The 16920-nt window shown below is 41.2% G+C and overlaps 1 long non-coding RNA gene across 1 annotated transcript; it reads left to right on the top strand.

Moving 5' to 3' along the window:
- Positions 1-200: 200 nt before the first annotated feature.
- LOC147160171 (uncharacterized) lies at positions 201-9878 on the top strand. Its single transcript, XR_015090456.1, has 3 exons — positions 201-320; positions 1795-1911; positions 9710-9878. It is a non-coding gene; the product is annotated as an uncharacterized LOC147160171 (long non-coding RNA).
- The last annotated feature ends 7042 nt before the right edge of the window (positions 9879-16920 follow it).

Raw genomic sequence — 16920 nt, 5'->3', positions numbered from 1 at the left:
CAGCAGTTGAAGAAAGAGATACAAGAAAACGATCGACGCATTGTCGCCTTGGAACAAAAAGAGGATGATATGGAACAGAATCTTCGTATCTACGATGTGATAGTTACAGGTATCCAGATTAAATCGCGCCGCGGCCCTCAGGCAAGAGCTGCGGCCGGCAAAAGTGCAGTTGATTCTGACCAAACTTCAGCGCATGAGACTGTGGAACAGCAAGAAACAACTCATCTCAGAGATTTGGGATTAATTGTGGTTCCAGCGCACATTCAAATGTGCTTTTCGCTTCCAACTGGGGGGACACGACCACCGGCAGTTCTGATCAGGTTTGTTGAAAGGAAGAAAAAGATTGCTCGTCTGAGAGATAGCAACAAGCTTGCAAGGTAAACATGTCTAGGTCAATTAAAATCTCACGAAACGAAAGTCTGTATCAAGAGTATCAAGATCGAAGCCTCATCGGATGCTGGCAACAGTGGTTGAGCTGAGTCCGGGAACCGATTTACCAATCAAATGTTTGGTACTAGCTGCAACTTATACATGGCCAAGATGAAGTGAGCGAGGAGTGTGCAGATTTATGTCTGGGATTGATAATGATATGAATCAATGACCTTCATAATCAATGGATATGACTGATGCGTGTAAGAATCGACCAGGACGGGTTACTAATAAGCCAAGGCTTCTACCCGTCAGCCCTTCTTTCGGATGTCAATGCAAATGATATGATGTAATCGATGTAACCCGTAATAATAATGTGTCCGAAAGGGAAATATGAAAATGAATAAAACAAAAGCAAAAATCAATAAGATTTATTTCAATATAATTTGCCATTAAACTGAAGTTTCTTGCCTAACCAATAGTGAAAGCTAAAGTGTATTAAAGGGAGAACCTGGACGATACCATGTCAGAGGGTTGGTTTTTCTGAACTTAAGTAGTTGTGCAACAGGAAGACTGTTCCCTCTTTTTTGCAATTTTATTTTTTTGATACGTAAAAGAGCATTTTTATTTTTATGGAGTGCAAATAAAATGGAGCACTTCCACCTTGGATCATACATTATAAGCACATCCTCCACGTCATCAATCCCTTCAACATTTTATGACGCGGGGATGCGTGAGCCTCATACCCGACTAGCTTTAGTGTATAGTCAATTGCGGCGATCGATGGTGCGTGTGTAGAGCGTTCCTGAACTCCCTTAAAGCTACGAGATACAGCCAGCCCACGCGGATGCTTAACATCGTGGCTACATTTGATTTGTGCTGTTGTTAATATTTGATTCTATGCTCAGGTACGAATAAATAAATATAACGCAAAGTGAGAGCGAGGGAAAGAGACAGGGAGAGAGCATTATTTATTAATAAAGTCATTATGTCCAGTCAAATCACAAACCTTTTTATGAAATATAAATCTTAGCCCCCTTTTTGATAGTGGAGCACTACGTTCATCATTGAGCATTAAATTCACTGTATTTGGGAGTGGGAGTTCATACGCAGCATACAGTGGAACAACAATGTAACAGATCCGGAACCAACTGACAGAAAATTGCGCCCAGTCCACTTTAAATACTCCTTTGTACAATACCTGAAAGTCTGCTAGACTTGCAGTAGACCAGCGTAGGCTAAAAAGCATGCCAATGTGGTGGCCATAGTGGCAGGGGCAACCTTGCCATCAAAAACAATGCATGTACATACGTGGCGACCATTTTAGAAGGGACGACTGTCCCATCAGCGGTAATAGAAAGCTACATCTACGTATTCATATCAATGGCTGTTGTGGACAGTAAACATTTTGTTTTCTTGATTAAGGCCTTATCTACGGCATCTAATCGTAACGGAGGTGAAACAAGGAAGCGCTAACATTTATGGTGGTTTATGAACACAAGCAGCTGCACTCTTAAGATCCTCCACCCAAGCACCAACAAGGTAAGTTTGTAACTTAAAACTCCTTTACTGCCACACGTTATCCCAAAAAAAAAAAAGACAATGAAAGCTGATTTAAAGCATTTTAACTAACAAGACAAACATAATGTTGTGTGCTGTGTCTACATAAACATGAAAGATCGTGTTGCATTCTTTCATTAGAAAAAAAAAAAGTTTTTGTTCTACCTTATTCCGTTCTTTAGGTGACTTTGAAACAAATATCTTTTGTGTAGTGATGCGCTCTGAATTAGATTTAATGTGACAAAGGTTTTGATCATTCACGTCATCCTTGAAAACGTTGTATTTCATCAGATTCATCATGTTTCATTGTAATGTCCATACTACCGGGAGCTCATTGAAAAGAGATACAATGCTGCCATCTGCTGACGATAGTTAGTGGGTGTTTGTGATTTCACAAGCCCATTCACTAGGCAGCGCTGCGCAACAAGTTCCACAGCCCATTGAGGGGGGGGAAAACACGTCAATTAACGTTTTTGGCAGCATTCATTTGGATTTTAGTATAAGTCATTAAACGTTTTTGGCGGTAAAAGAGCTAAAAACATTTGAAGCAATTCCAAGCTTTTGTTTATATTTATTTACGATTATTCTGTACTGTATTTGGTATTTTTAGGCCACGGAAAAAAAATACCATGATATAATGGACAATCAGCTGTAATGACAGCTAAAAATGACCTGGGCAATTATGCAGTGAGCCAAACGGTACAGTATATACCGCATGGAGTTCAAATGAAGTTCATTATAATATACCGTTTCTGTCGTTCATCTTCATGAGAGTACTATAAGGGCTTAAATCGAAGTTTTTCATGTATTTCCTGTCAAATTGCACGTGTTTACACACCAATGTGTGTGGGTGGCCCGTCCTCCTGACAAATGAGAAAGAGAAGGCCTACCAGGGACCAATTTCCACCTAGGCTGTTCCCAAGGCCAGTTCATTACCACGAGCAGCGGAGAACAATACTCTGCCACCCGCCAACTTCATTTGCTGCCATTTTCTCTCATTTTTCGCGGCAAAGCACAACAGAGTGCCACCGTAGCTCCCCGCAGTGCGCCAGTGTACGCCTGCGAAGGCGAGATTGGTTGAGGCGAGCTCGTACACTGTTTCAATGTTAAAGCTGCCTGGAATTCTTTCCCCCAGCCTCCATTTTTCATCTGTCATGGTTCTTAAGGGGGAGAAAATGAGCCAGATGACTTGCTTTTTGCTTTCTCGTTGTAACTGAAAAAGTTAAAACTATATTTGAGGAAAGCTAAAGCAGGAACGTGTATGTGAATTAGATACACAAGCACATGTATTAAAGATTGCCCTTCCAAAGATAACCATTTTGAATGTCACTCGGAAATGTACCAATCAACAAATTTACCGTGGAACCTCTATTTAACAGGATCAGAGCCAACGGACAAAGTACCTTAATTGATTCCCAAGCGTGGCTGCTGCTGCTCACCGCTCTCTCAGGGGATGGGTCAAATGCGGAGAATAAATTTCGCCCCACTTAGGTGGGTGTGACATTCAGTGAACCTTAATCTTAAGGAATTTACCCAAGATTATTACCTCCATTATAGCCTCAATCAAAACGGATTCTAAAATTTGGATCGTATTGGTATTTGATCTTATTTGTACCACTTATTGTTGTGGGCAGTAAGGATGTAACTGACAAATAAGGTTGTCAAAAAGACTGCAAATTGTCAACGGTACCTAACCTAAAATTGACCTCATTGGATTGCTAAATTCTGGACCACTTTGACCCATTAGTACTAAACCTGAATCCCTGCAAATTGTAACATAACAAATTACATTCATAATCACACAGAGAAACCAAATTTGATGTCATCTGCACAACAATGACACTACACTGTACCTTGCATGCATGACAGATGCATTGCCACAGCTCATTTCACATGTCATGCATGTTTGCTTGCTGCTTATTGCGAGACGACAATACAAATAACCATCACACAGAAATAGATCCTTCGCGTTACAGGCTGCTCACATTCCATCGGTGAGCCTGAGTGAAGCAGACTTGTAATAGCAACAGATGGTGACATAGCACTTTTTTTGTGTTTATTGATTTCAGTACAGATTATTTGCTTCTCACACCTAAAAAAATATATCTGTGCATGTTTTGGGGTTTGGGCTTGTGCTCACCTTTCCAGCATCAGGCTGTAGCCGTGCTGAATGGCAGATTTCCCAGGCTAATACACATCAGGAGCATTAGTATGCCTCGGAGGAGCCGTGTGCACTTTGTCAGGAGAAGAGGTGGTGATGTAAGGGGGGGATAAATGTTTGCAGTTTGCCCACTGACCTGGAGCGCACCATCCCCCCCACACAGTGACACAGTGCCCCCTCTGGGCTGGAAATGAAAGCATGCATATACGCTACACAATACATAATACAGCACTAAGTTCATCCAGGAAGAAAACATAATGAGGACTCATGTAACAAGTCAGTTCCATTACTTATCTGACACTAATAAATAAACAAGACCATTTTGCATTTAGAATGCCTTAATTTAAATTAAAAAAACAAAAAAACTGAAAAAAACAAGAACATTTGGGTTTGATCACTGTACATAGCCTTCCTCCACATGTTCAGGTTCGAGTGCACGTTATGCCAACATAAGCAGAAACTCAAAATAAGTAGATGACAACTGCAATAGCACTTTTCTGCTCATCCCACCAATGGATGCTCCTTACAAATGTGGCCCCATTCAAAAAGGAAATACATTACACAGTATGATTTATTGCCATGAAGCACGGTTACAAGAAATAAATAATCTACCAAATGCCCTTACTATTTGTGCTACAGCTGTACTTTTTAACCAATTTGCTAACAAAAACATATACAAATGTTCTATTTTAAAAATTGCCATGGTCCCAAAAACGTTTTTTTCATATTTTCTTATGCTAGAACATACAGAAGGCTTTGATGCAGCCTCTGACCTAAAGAGGACGCTTAAAGCAATGGTAGTTATTACAAGAACGGCCAGCAGGTGGCAGCAGAGTATAAGAGATCAACCAGGGCTATGTTGCAAAAAAAAACCTATTTTCCCAAGACATTTAGACAGATGGGTATTGCTATAGCTAAATTTGATTTAGCTATATTCTAATGCTAATTGCTACAAAACGGAAACAGATAGAAATATACTTTTTTCCTGATGAAAGAAGAAACTCATCTTTTTTGTGGTAGGTTCCATGTTTTTATAGCAATAGAACACAATATTCTGTGGGCCTTGCAAAATCTGTCAAAATCCAGTAAAACATGGGAGTTGCTTCAGTGAAAATGGCTGCCAGTGAATGAATTAAGTGTCTCACAAAAGTGAGCACACCCCTCACACTTTTGTCAATAACACTAAAGAAATGAAAGTTTGCTACAGTGCAAAGATGTCAGTCTCTGTAGCTTGTACAACAGTGTACATTTACAGTAATGTCCCGTCAGAAAAACTCAACACACAGCTAATATGTGTCAAATGTGTGTAAACAGCAACAAATGTGAGTACACCCTTAAGTGAAAATGTCCAAATTGGGCTGAAATGAAAGGTAAATTTGTTGGGCTGGCCAAGTATAACTTCTGAGCCAAAACCTATTGATCACCTGTGGGTGATCATTAAAATCAATGTGGAGGAGCCATAGAAAATAGACTTTTTGGTCCCAGTTGATAAAAAAAGAGCACGGTTTTGTCTTTACATATCGGTGGTTCTTAAGCCGGGTTCCATCGAACCCCTGGGGTTTGGTGAGTCAGTCTCAGGGGTCAAGACACATGACTCAAATGATTTGTGATGATATGCCCAGCTTGGCCATCATTGAATTTATAAAAAATAAAAAATAAATATTTTTTTATTTTTAAACAAAGAAGGGTTCGGTGAATGTGCATCAGAAACTGGTGTGGTTCAGAACCTCCAACCACTGTTCTCTATTTTGATAAGAATAACAGGACTCCTTCCCAGTATATCAGGAGGTCAGAAGAAATGCAGCGTTTAATGCAAAACGATTGGTAGGCTTAAGAATCTCCGTACTTGTGGACCTCCCAATAAATTGACATGCTAAAAGTTGTGATGTGTCCTCAGTTAAACTCATTTGCAAATATGGCAAATGTTAGTGTATTCGATTTAGATTTTCTTGTTGGAACAGGAAGAAAAAAAGTCTGTGTTATGCTATAAACACTCCTTGGAACGTATCAAGCTCCTTGGAAAAGATTTGAACAGAGAAGAAAGGAAAACAACTGGCACAATCTTGTTTGGATAAGACAGATAGTTATCCGACGGCTTTGATCCAATATTTAAATGAGTCCGGTTTTTCCAAGTCTCCCCTTAGGGAAAACAATAATCCGCAACTTTGGTATCCATGAAAAAGCAACTGCATATAACATATTGATTCCATGTACTGTATGTACTAACCTCAAATTTCTTTCCGGTTGAATAGTTCATGTGTCCTACCTGGCAGAGTGATTCAGACCCCAAGAGACCCTCGTGTGTACACATATATGTACTTGTGTATGTGAGTGTGTTTGCACCACTCCAGCTGTCTCTTCACATCCATCCACTGATGACTGAACTTCACAGCGCATCACTGCTGCGAGCGCATACCTTGAGGGCTCCACCCAAACAGACATTTCAAACAATGCTTCCTGGCACCGGACCCACAGATACACACAATGAGAAGGGAACGTGCACAAGGGTGTGTGTGTGTGTGTGTGTGTGTGTGTGTGTGTGTGTGTGTGTGTGTGTGTGTGTGTGTGTGTGTGTGTGTGTGTGTGTAGCCTTCACACACAACCCAGGCTTCTCCGTTGATACAAAAAGAACAATCAGCGGATTTTTCCAAGCAAATGTCCATCCACATCGAAGGGATTGCAACCTCACCAGTTTTTCAGATAGGCATTCACCAAACCTTTCTTTATTGAAAAAGAAAATGTGATTATTATTGTTTCCAAATTCAAGACATGGTTTTAGGGTTTACAAAAATGAACAGGCACAGTAAGTAGCCTTATCATTGGATCTGGCTCTCTTTGCCTTGAATTCAGACAGAGTTGTGTTCTTCTATTAGTCATCTCCATGCAGCTTAAGGACGTGTTCTATCAGTCGATAATCATAGATAGATAGTTGTCCTGGACTAGAATTACTCAACTTGGCATTGCGTATCATGCAGTTCAGACACTGATTCCCATCACTCATACAGCACTTTAAAACCACCTCTGCTGTTTTCTTAAGATAGAACCCAGAGGCAGCAGATACAATGAAAACAGCAGAGGCCCTGGAATTGAACCCTGTGGAACACCATACCTTCTGTTATACATGTGAATTCATATTGCACACATTCCTCCGGCCACAAGTTGACTACTGTGTGCTCCAAATTCCCTGCAGCGCAGATAGGCCAAGCAATGTAGCGTGACCTGCAGCCAATGATGGTCTAGAGGGGCGTATCCTCACAAATCATTTGAGTCGGGTGTGTGTCTTGACCTCCGGCGAACCCCTGGGGTTCCATCAAACACTGATTTTGAGGAATTGTTTCTATATTTATGAATGAAATACATCCATCACTCACGTCCACGGAGCTAAGGATCTGTCTGCCTGTGCCTCCATCAAACCACCAATATCGCGTTCCACCACCTGCGCCATAATTTAGACCCCATTTAGCTATGCCTAGTCTAAAACATAGACTACTTTTGGCCACCGAATTGCCAGAGGAATGTGTAAAATAATATCCATCCACCCATTATCTACCGCTTATCCGGGGTCGAGTCGCGGGGGTAACAGCTTTAGTAGGGAATCCCAGCCTTCCCTCTCCCCAGCCACTTCAGCCAGCAACTCCAGCGGGATCCCAAGTTGTTCCCAATCCAGCCGAGAGACATTGTCTCTCCAGCATGTTCTGGGTCGTCATCAGGGCCTCCTGCTGGTGGGACATGCCCAGAACACCGCTCCAGGGAGGAGACCAGGAGGTATCCGAATTAGATGCCCGAGCCACCTCAACTGGTTCCTCTCAACGCGGAGGAGAAGTGGCTCGACTGAGTCCCTCCCGGATGACCGAGCTTCTCACCCTATTTTTAAGTGAGAGCCCGGACACCCTGCGGAGGAAAGTCATTTCAGCCGCTTGTATCCAGGATCTTGTTCTTTCGGTCACGACCCACAGCTCATGACCATGGGTGAGGGTAGGAACGGAGATAGACTGGTAAATCAAGAGCTTTGCCTTTCGACTCAGCTCCTTCACCACAACAGATCGATACAGAGTCCGTATCACTGCATACCTGACCTCACTCGTGAACAAGACCCCAAGAAACTTGAACTCCTCCACTTGGGGCAGGATCCCATCCCTGACCCGGAGAGTCCACTCTGCGACTTTCCAGACCGTTTAGAGTCTTCTCGTAAAGGAAGTGTTGACAAGCTAACGCAGGGATTGAGCAGGTTTATTAACAGCCGCCTCCCACCCACCATTCTCAGCTTCCTTGAGGTGCCTCGACGGGTGGCGGGTGGGCGGCTGCTCGTCGCACTTGTACAACCCCATGACTCTTGTGATGAATATGCATCATAACACTACTAGACCTGCTTAAGTGCCTGTGTGTGCAAAATACATGAGAAAAGCAATATGTTCTATAAAGGCTCGTGTACATTTCGAATTGATTCAAATGTTTCTACATGGTTGATTTTTGCCGCGGGTCTTCCTGCTTCTGCTGTATGAAAGCTATTGTTGACTGCTGCGCTGACTAATTATAGCGGCACAACAAACTGCAACGTTGACAGCATTTCAGCCCGCAGCCACTGCATTAATTGGCCACCCATCAAGTCCAAGTGATCTTTGCACTTGCAGATCTCAGTGTGGTACTTCCGCGTTTCTCCAACCTGAACATAAGTCAAATGTTTCACTTTCATTTGACTCGTCAGCATCTCTAATTGGAACTCACGCGAGGTCAGCCGACGTGTTGCCTCTCACGGGAAAACAACAAAAGCAAGCAGACGCACGTCTTTAATGAAAAATAAGTGATTTTATTGAATTAGGCTGCACCTCTCGGGCATCTTTTCACGCTGCTGATGTTTAATAGTGAAAGTTACAGAGCCTTCGTCTCACTCTCGCTCCACAGACTTTGCTGCATTTGAATGAACCCTTAGCGGATAAACCTTCATTAGGCACGAGGGACTGTTTATAAAGAGAATTACTTTCATATATTGGATCATAATTTACATGCAACATCAGCCGGCGCAAGACAACATCGGAATTTGTGAGTGCCGTTTGTTACTATCCCAAAAAATGCTACAGAGAGCAGCTTTTCACTCAATAATCCAGTAATTTCTTATGATAAAAAAAAATTGCACTTTCAGTCAACACAGAACTTAAAATTTAAGAAAGCTGTCACTGCCAGTATTTGAGCTTGGACTGGTGCAAATAATTCCTTCTTTGCAAAATGAAATGCTTCATGTAAACTAATTTCTTCAACAATTATTTAAAGTGGTGTGAAATTGAAATAATTAAATTTGACTTTTTTTTTAGTGTGTGAGTTGTTAGAAGCGGAAAAGATCGACAACACTTCTCTTTCCTCACCTTATGAAAATAGTTTAGATTGGGTTATGGCCTTTGTGCTATTTTTGTTTGATCCTATATGGCTGAAGTCCCTAGTTATCGTTATTGTTGCGCTTTCATTTATCTTTCCTTAGTTGCGTAATCTGTATGCCTTTTTCATGCTGCAACCAATTTTCTGTGTAAGAGTTGGAAATGCTCCGCAACAGAGTTGATCAATCTTTAAACAGGCTGTGATTTAAGGACGGGAAATATTCCCTTTTTTTTCCCTTCCTTTTTGCAGCCACATGCGGTGCGGCATGATGGCTCTTTCAGTTCTCGCCAGCAATCAAGATTCAAGAGTGGAAAAAGCAACAAGAAAGGCCTGCTGCTAGCAGCATGGGGTGAAAGAGACCATGCTACAGTGCAAATGATCTCATGGGAACCATCATGCTACTACTACTCCTATTACAATAACGACTACTAGTGATGGGAAAATGAAGCTTCATGAAGCACTTGTGATATGTTTTGACTCCCCTAGATGGTGCGCTTGGGTTAAATATAAAGGCTAGTGCAAAGGAAATTGATTACATTTTCACTGCATCTTTCAACCAAGAGTGGCATCTAGAGGAGTCAAAAAATATTACAAGTGCTTCATGAAGCTTCATTTTCCCATCACTAACGACTACTACTCCTACAAGTAAAAAAAAAAAAGTTGAACATTGTGTAAAATGGAAATGAAAGCACACAATGAATACAATGATGTGCAAATCATTAGTGTTGTTTTAAATTTAAAAAAAAAGTGCATACATGCCTGAGATTAATTTTACAGCTGCATAATGAATGTAAACATGTTTAAAGTGCAGTGAACAGTTTCTGAGTGGTTATTTTCTCATTTCATTCTTTCTTATGATTGAATTTTTTGAATTTTCGTCACTGGGTTGTTTTCATTTGAGTCATTGACGTCATTGTCTCAATAAATTGCTTCTATTTTAGTTTTCGTTTCATTATATACCTGTATATTGAACAAAGGCAAGATAAGACAAGATTTAATTTTCAAATTGATAAACAATTGTTTTGGTTTGGTTTGGTTTGTCTCCCCCCCCATCCACACCTAAATATTTACACATTTCATGCCTGCAACGCATTCTAAAAACATAGAGGCTTGTTTACCATTGTGTTATATCACCTTTCTTTTCTTTGGAACCATTTTTTTCTTTTACTGTACACTGTTTACTGTCCTTAACTCCATGTATTGAGGTATGTATCGACTCGACTTTGATCCATGCTGCTGGAACTAAAAAAAACAACAACAAAAAAAACGATTTCAATTGGAAAATTATTTTTCGATTTTAAAGACAATTGTGAGCGCATCAAATCGAATTGTTCAAAAACAATCGATCAAATCATCTATTAATGGAGCGCTTCATCTTAGAAGGAAATGGCACATTTACAGTACTGACAAGTTCATCCCAATGTATGTAAAATGACAACAAAATAGTCATTGCATCATACGCTCTCAAACTGAGACATACCATACAGAATCGAAATCCACAGAGTCGACCTGGATCGAATTGTCAAGCTTTCAAATCGAACCATCCTTGAATCGTATCCCATGTGAGAGATATACGAGATACAGCATGTATCGACATGCATACAGGATAAAATTGTGGAAAATGCTTAACTTTCTACTGGAAACTACAGGGAAGCGGCCTTTAATGTCAGCCCAATGCAATATAAATAACACTGAAAGTAACAACAGCTAAATTTAGGCCGAGCGTCGTCTCCGATGAGTTTACACAAAGTACACCAATTAACATTTTAAAGGTTAGCATCGCCATTGAAAAACAAGTGTGCATGCTCAGTTGCTCACACGCCTTATTCTCTTTTCTGTTCTTTGTGTCAGTTTTGTTCAGCGCATGTCTGACACACTTTGGGTGAACGCTGGGCTTCACATTTGGGGACCTTCTCTTGGTGAAGGAGGTGGGAAAAAAACTGAAAGATTAGGAAAAAAATGATGAAAAAGCTAGCAACAGAAAGCAAAGCGGTGTTTCATCAACATTACAACATACAGTAGGTAGAGAGCTATCGTTGTTAAAATGGGCATTTGGCTGGAGCGCGTCCAGTCAAAGGAAAATAAAACGATTGGGTAATGTTTAAGTCATTTCATCAAATTCCAGCCAAACCATTGAGAGACAAAAAGAAGCACATTCAATGTCGCCATTTAGAGTAAGGAATGATGCACGCAATTCTATACAAGAGGCTGTTTAATGTCTACAGACTCTGAAAAATATTTTTGGGCTATACTGTATGCTCGTACAATTGGACTATGTTGGCTTCATAATATGAATGCAAACACATGAGCTGTCCAGGCTGAGGCTCTAATATTGACCAGGATGGCGAACAAGACATTTTCCTTTCGTGGCCTGCCAGGCATTGCGCGCTATTGCTGCGCCGCAGCCGACTCGTCCGCGAGCTGTTGAAAGCATCAAGACCGAAGCAGGCTGACATTTTATTATTTCCATACCATGAAGGAGATGATGGCCAAAGACATGCGGTCTTTGTCAGATGAGTGTGCTGTAGGTCTGACGGAAGCTCATTTAATTTGCTAAAGTGGATGTTGGAGCAACTCATGCGTACGGAACATGTAGACGGTACGTGCACACACTTTATATACAGTACTATACAATTATTTAACATCTAACTTGGCTTAAGTAATATAGACAAAATGAGGTTGTTGGGTTTTTCTGTGGGGGGGGGGGGGTCATATTAAAATCTCATGATAAATTATCCATCAATCATTAAATATTTTTAATGGGGAATACATGTATTTATTCACTTTTTTGTTTGTAATCTTAAATTCTTTGGGCCTCTAAAGCAAAAATAGCCTACGCAAGTTTGTATTTGTATTTGTTCATATATTTAAAATAGACGTAGCCACAATGTGCATCTTGGTTCACTTAGTTTGGTTTTTCATTATTATATTACATTTATTGTTGGAAATATATATAGATAGCTATTTTCAATGTAACTCATTTATTATGCATGTAATTCCACTGCTAACCACTAGATGACAGCACACTTATTCAGTTCAACTGTAAATTTGAAAGAAGAACAAAACAGAAATATTTCAACCTTGAATTTGTTCAAATATAATAATGAACGCAATCCACTGTCATCCTGCTTTTTAAGCCTACAGAAAGTGACGACTGTAGGTCAATTTTATATTGTACATCTTTGGGTATGACTATTGATGTCTATTGTAAGATCATGAATGAAGTTTGGTAGTTTGGGTAAACATGATTAGTTGACTGTAAACGGAGAGCTTTGTACACTCACTGCACAATATCTGTGTGATTTTTTTTTTTTGCTCATGCACCCTCAATATGTTGTTTAATTAAATGCGTTTGCATTAATTCAAGTGTTTTAAGACCCGACAAATTGAGCCTATGTAATGCACTTGCTGACTGACCCTTGTGCTACTGCAAACAACTTGCAAAATATACTTTGAATACAAAGTACACGTTTAAATCATTTGCGTCTTTAAAAAATACATTTCCACAACTTGATACTCACTTTGTGTGCATTTCCAATACAAAGAAACTGAATAAGAAGCTTGTAGGTGGGAAAGGGAGAAACAGAAGCACATTAGTGAGCACTAATCGCATTGCCATTTAGACCGTAATTGATTTGACTGGAATGGGAAGGACTCTTAGCTTCAGGGTTTCCACCAAGGCTGGCATCATCATTTGGAGCTCATGGTCTCTTATTCAATAGAACGCGACAGTTTAGAGGAGGGCTATTAGCGTCAGGCCATGCTAGGGAACAGCTTGTCGTCAAATCAATGCAGTCACCAAAATACGTGTGAATGGATGCGTCGGTTCAATAAGCAATGAAAGTCACAGTCGGAGGTGGATTCCACCTGAAAACACTCGGGAATGATTGACGTAAGGATTAGTTACGTTATCAACTAGTACATTTGCATTATCTTAGAGCTTTTTGGTTGCATTTGTTTTCCCCCCCGTGAGAGTTGGTGGAAAAGACAAAAACGAAAATCACTGCCTCAATAGCTGGGAGCGCATCCAGTCTGGTTTTACTGTAAATATGTCCCACTCGGTGGGAATCAGCGAAAAAGGCAGCTAGCAGCTGGTGCTTAGCGGGCTCCGGCGGGCCCCAGCCAACACACGCCCCCAGCTCACTGATGAAGACAGATGGATTGGGCCCCAGCCCTGACGCGCTCTGCCACGGACACCCTCCCCAACCGCCTCCTCACCACCACTACCATCCTCCTCTCCATAAGATTACAGGCAAGCTTCCGATGGAACCCGATAGCCTGTCGAGAAAGCGCGGCTGGGAATTGATGCGAAACAAGATACATTTTACTAGAACTTTTGAACCCATCATTTCTTTCAAACGATGAGAACAAGACATTTTGTGATTCAGTCCTACATGTCATCAATATTCGGGTTGAGGTCAAAATTCCGATTCAGAATAACCCGTTCATGTGTGTAAGTAGACAGCGCAACTCGGAACAAAATCAAAGTTAATATTAATTATAGTACCAACCTTCACTTTCAGCCAAAATCATACTGTTCTTGACTTCCAAGTGAATCTTAAAAAAAAATGATTAAGAGGAATATATTTTAGGGCACTGGATGAAAGATGCACATAATTCAATCAAGCTGCTAGTTATTGTCTTAAAAAGTCCTTTTACAAATGCAATATTGACATAACGGCGTTGCAAAAACTTTGTATCCTCTGCAATGTCCGGCAACGCTACAATATTTTACAGTATTTTCAAACAGACAGTCTACACTGTTATCGCCACGTTCCCTCAACTGAGAGCAAGAAAGAGTAAGAGAGACATGTCTATCCAGAAAAGGCAAACACATCGCTTTTGCATATAGGCCATCAATCAAACGACGTGTATGACTAAAGTTTTATCTTGATCACGTAAACAACACAGTCGGGCATTACAGTAATGTCCGACTGTGTTTACGTTAACATAAAATGAACGTTACTAAAGGTTAACAGCGGCAAAAAATATTGACAATATTGACAAACTTTCGCTTAGCATCGAAAAATGTCGGCTCCATGACCGGTCACCCACTCGGAAGGTGTCACGGTAGGTGGGACTAGTTGGCAGAGGGTGGGCCCAAATGCGGGGAACCACGCATGACACCGACACATGACTTCGACAATCATCCCACACAGACTGGACAAATACATCAACACTAATGAGGCACACCTGGGGAAACACAATAAATACACTGGGAAGGTAAAAGACACACAGGTGGGCGTAATCAGACATAACGAGACAGGGAAAGAACTAAGGGAAACAAGACAAACACAACAAACACACCCAAAATAAACAAAACCCCTACAAAACTGAAACGCGACAGAAGGAAGTGTAGGCGCAGTCGCACGAGCAGACACGGCAAGGAAGGAGACGTCCAATGCACATGCATGAATTTGACAGACAAATAAGATAAGTTTTAAATACATCACGTCATGAAAGGGAGAATACTCTGAAGACCTCCTCAATTGCACCAACATGCTTTCCAATGACAAAGCAGAGGCTGCGGACTCTGAGGGCTCTCCCATCGCTGAGGTCAGGGGTCAGGGTCAGAATGAGATCCACCCCTGTCCTAGTTCTGAAAGGCTCTGGATGTTGTGGGGCTCTTCTGGTGGATACGCCTCAGCAACATCTCGTGGACATCAGGATTGTGGTCTGCCAATCACCTGTCGTTGGGTGTGCTCTAACTACAAGGGGTATCAAACTCCAGTAAAATCTATTCAGGAATTCTGGAGAGGACAGTCCGAAGCCCCCCCCCCCCCCTGTTCAGTCCTTGTGCAACTGGTGCCAGGGTTTGGTCTGCATTACTGAGAGGGGAAAGGGGCAGAGTGTCCTTTCCAGCTCGGAAATGAGATTGATCCCCAAGTGGAGACGTTTAAGTATCTTGTGGTCTTTAACAGGAAGATTGACGCAGCGTCTGCAATGATGCGGACTCTGCATCGGTTTGTCGTGGTGAAGAAGGAGCTGAACCGAATTTTCAATTTACCAGTCAGTCCACAATCACCCTCTCACCCATAGTCACAAGCTACGACTCAACCTGAACCAAGATAAGCAGATCAAAATAGATTCATGGAAATTCAAACTTTTTTTTTATGTCTGCTCGTAATTTCATATTTCTCATTAAATCACATTGAAAGTTTTTAACTTGTAATTAAAAATAGTGGAAAATTTCCCAAAATATTACAGAGAAATCGCACTTTGTCACCCATCCAAAATGTATAGAAGTATATTCTTCCTCTATGTGCACATGCCTAACAATCAATCAAGGCCAGGGCCCCTCAACTCGTGGTTTTCTGCCACCTTGTTACACAAAAGGTAGAATTGCTCCAATAACACCTTCCTGCGCACAAATACAGTATATGCCATCCAAGACTTCCTATTCGCACACCACCATTTCCCTGCTGAATTTTTGGTCTTGATCTGCTTTCAAAGCGCTCAAAACAAGCTTGTCATCTCTTCCGTTTGGGGCTGAAGCGACGGCCCCTCTGAGGACCGACGGCAGTCGGAAAATTAAAAACAAGCGGTGGTGTTTAAAGCTGTCAGGTGGGGGTGGAAAAAAAATCCTCCAATAATCTGCGAAGAGACAACAGAGCAAGTCTCTGTGACTGGAGAAGTCAGATAAGACGTTTTCCATTCTCCCCGCAGAGATTTGCAGAACGAGACAAATACCTTGGGGTTTCTCTGCGGATGTGTGTTCTCCAAAATTCACCCCAGGCAGCGCAGCATTAATACCCGGCGCCGTTTTTCCCACACCTCTGATACGTTTGTATCATTACCCGTGAATGCTCTAAATGGAGGATGTTTAGTGCTTGTATAATGGTGCTGCAGAAACCTCACACTGAATGTAATGAATGCCCTGAGAAAAGTGCTGAATATGTGTACAATTACAGCAGCTCTGCAAGGCTCATAATATTTACATGCTATTATGGCGCCATACCTCGTAGCAATGCTTCTCTGCACATGTTACTTGGCGCCCTTGTCGTTGGGCTTTTGTCAGTGCTACTAAGCAGCCATCCTTTGTTAATGGATCTAATTGGACAGACGACTCCCCCTCGCTGCAAAGAATAATTGTTGTTAAATTACAGTTGTACAGTATGATTATGATGTGCTGTGTTTACACACAAGACACAGCGCATGTATGAAGCACTCAAGGTTAAAAGCACACTTTGCTAGCAAGACATAGGGCCTACAAGGATTTGTTTTGTTTCTGGTTTGGGGGGACGGAACATCAGTATTGTAAATGAGCGCGGTTGGCGGAAGGATACATGAAAAAAGGGAGAAGGAATAGCTCCAGCACAACTTTATTGTTGTGTCAAAGTCTCTCTATAATTCGTAGTATTTTACTTTAAAAACGTTATATATGTGATTTAATAAAGCAATATAATGATTTGATTATTATTATTTTTTATTTAACACAATTTGATCAAATTATTGAACAA

Source organism: Leptonotus elevatus, chromosome 17 (genome assembly GCF_054856555.1).
Source record: "Leptonotus elevatus isolate MCC_2025b chromosome 17, RoL_Lele_1.0, whole genome shotgun sequence".
Lineage (NCBI taxonomy): Eukaryota > Metazoa > Chordata > Actinopteri > Syngnathiformes > Syngnathidae > Leptonotus > Leptonotus elevatus.
The sequence above is the reverse complement of the archived record's forward strand: the minus strand, read 5'-3'. Positions and strand labels throughout refer to the sequence as shown.